This window comes from Priapulus caudatus, unplaced genomic scaffold (assembly GCF_000485595.1).
Source record: "Priapulus caudatus unplaced genomic scaffold, Priapulus_caudatus-5.0.1 Scaffold10, whole genome shotgun sequence".
NCBI lineage: Eukaryota > Metazoa > Priapulida > Priapulimorpha > Priapulimorphida > Priapulidae > Priapulus > Priapulus caudatus.
Window position 1 is genome coordinate 950,793 of NW_014577071.1, and position 3,249 is coordinate 954,041.

The following is a 3,249-nucleotide window of genomic DNA, read 5'->3' on the forward strand; positions in this document are numbered from 1 at the left end:
CGGCGTACGTAACGAACGAACGTAGCGTACCGCCGTACGCGACGAGTGGTACGAACGGTTACGGTAGTACTAACCTAACCGTTACCGTACACACACGCGCACACACACACACACACACACACACACACACACACACACACACACACACACACACACACACACACGCACACACATGTAGGGCCTAGTCACTGCGAAGTTTTACGTTTTGATTTAACGGCAACGCATCGCGACGCTCGTCGCATCATAGATCCACGTCGACTATCCGACAGTGCGGCGTGCGGGCGTAGAAGCTAATGCCTCTCGGATACGCATCATCCAACCTCCCCTGCGAACCACCGCTAGTCGGCCGCACCGTCTGCGGTGAGAATCCGTTAGGCGTCAGCTCGTCTGCACTGCCTTCTTCGCGTAGGCAGTCGTAGTTCCGACTCAAGTTGACATCGTCCGACTCTGTGAGCCTGCGCCTACCGTTCTCGAACATCGTGCTGTTGCCCATGAAACGCTGCGAGGCACACTGCGGATGCTTTTGCGCCAGCGCGTTCCCATTCCAAGTCGCTCGCCGAGACTGTTTCTCCTTGCTCTCCTTGCTCTGCTGCGCGGACGACGACGCCTGGTCGTCGAAGGGCGCGGTTGTCTGGGTGACGTCACCGCTTACCGGGTTATGAATGACGTCACCGTTTGCCGGGCTCCGAATGACGTCACCGCTCAGCGGGCTCTGAGTGACGTCACCGTTCGCCGGGATTTGAATGACGTCATTGCTCTCCGGGGTTCGCGTGACGTCACCGTTCAGCGGCGCGCGCGTCGAGACGTCGGTCGCGGCATCCGCGGATCCGCTGAGACTGCTACACGACGTGCCTTCTCTAGCCATGTCGCGACTACTCGATGCCAGCGACGTTCCGTCGTCGGCGCGCGTGTTGTCGGCACCATCGTCGATGCTGACGACGGCCTCCGACGTCACGTTCGACGCGTCCGTGTCCGAATGGTGCAGCTGCTGCTTCAGCATTATCCACTCGCCAGGTGTCGCGTCGGCGGCGGCGTCGGCGACGGCGTCGGCGAGCGCCGCGCCGAGCGCCGCCGAACATTCGGCGTGCAGCGCCGCCGTCTCCTCCTCGATCGTCGGCGGCACGTACGGCCGCAGCGACGCCGCGCTTCCGCACGAGCCGGAAGTCCTAAACGTGGCGCCACCTAGCGCGTGTTTGTCGAGCGAGCGCTCGAGCGAGCGCTCGAGCGAGTTCGTCGCCGTGCGCGACAGCGACTGGTTGCTGCCGGCGTAGCCGCGCGTGCGCATTGAGCTGACGTTCGTGCGCACCGTCGCGTTCGACGCGAAGCTGCGGCTGTTCGGGTCCTCGCTGAAGCTGGCGCGATAGCGGCCGACGCGGCGCGCTTGCTGGTCGCGTCCGCAGGTGAGAATGTGAATGAACGCCTGCCGGAATCGCTTCGACATCGAGTAGTAGATGAACGGGTTGACGCAGCTGTTGACGAAGCCGCTCAGGTTGATGAAGAGCATCGTGAAGATGTAGTTGCTGTGCTCGAAGAACGACGGCGTCTGGTACGTCGTCACCATCGTCACGACGAAATATGGCGTCCACGAGACGATGAAGGCAAGGCAGACTACGACGACCATCTTGGCGACCTGTGAGTAACAGCGAGCGTGCGTTAACAAGACAAGTGCGTACCCGCGTGCGAATCAAACATGCTAATGTATGTATAATATCAGGAATGAATAATAATAGATAATAATAGATAATGTTAGATAATAAAAATCTATTATTATTCACTCCTGATAATCTTTTATATTATAATATAATTATTTTATCTATAATTATAATAATATAATATATATTATTTTGTATGATATTATATATATAATATATATATATACATGTATGTATATATATATGTATATATATATATATATATGTATATATATATATATATATATATATTATATACCGTAATAACACGTCTAAGGTCGTATCTCTAGCCCGATTCCGAACTCAAATGAGCAGGAGTAATGAAACATGGCACGCGCTATGAAATAGTTGCGTCGTTAATAAAAGATGGGTAACTATAGTATAAGCCGGGGTTGACACCTCCACCACGACTCCGAGTGCCGCCCGCCAGCGCTCTGTTTCACGTAAACACGTTAGCGTGCGTTACTAAGACCACTTATCACGCCCGCGCGAGTTGAGATGAGAAAGTAACTGCCAGGTTAAGTGCGTATATTGCCACTGTGTGACCTTCAGTAGATAGAGTGCATAGACGCTAGTTGAGTGCGCGCGCTCAATATTTATTATTATTATTATTATTATACAGATTAACTCCTCGCTTCTTCCCCGAGCATGACCTCCAGCTGACCTTCTTTCTGCTCTCGTCCTGCCGACTAATGCGGTCGCCCTGCGCCGTCCGATGTCGTGAGTTCGACTCTGCTGACAGCATCTCGGCGACGTCGCTCTGCAGCAGCAGGCGGGCGATGCCGACGCATGTGACCGTGATGAAGATGAGCGGAATCAGGTAGATGAAGACAAAGAGGAACGTGAAGTAGTAGCGCTGGAAGTTGCGCCCGATGAGGCCGTCCAGGTCGTGCGCGCACATGCGTCGCTCGATCACTCCCAGCTCGCTCACGAACGTGTGGTCGAGCGTCAGCGCGCGGCAGAGGAAGGGCGAGGCGACGACCATCGGGATGATCCAAACCGCCACCAGGATGCGTCGCGAGCGCGCCTTGCTGTTAAACCGACGCGCCTCTAGTGGATAGACGATCGCTACGTACCTGGAAAATGTATATACGGCGTTGCGGTGAATTGCTTGCGCGCGGGAACCGATTTTTCATTTTTCGGAAACGGACAAGACACATTGCGACTATCTGCGCGGCTGTCGGGAATAAATGGAGAAAAGCGTCTCGACGGCAATTTGTCGAGTACGTGAGTGTGTGTGTGTGTGTCGAACGAACGAACGCCCAAACACCCGCGCGACCGTCCGCCCACCCCACACACACACACGCGCGCGCTCATACGCACGCACACGCACCACACACACACACACACACACACACACACACACACACACACACACACACACACACGCACGCACGCACACACTCGCGCGCGCACGAGCGCTCATACACATGCACGCACCACACACACGCGCGAGCACACGCACGCATTCACACACACACACAACACGCATTCACACACACACACACACACACACACACACACACACACACACACACACACACACACACACACACAC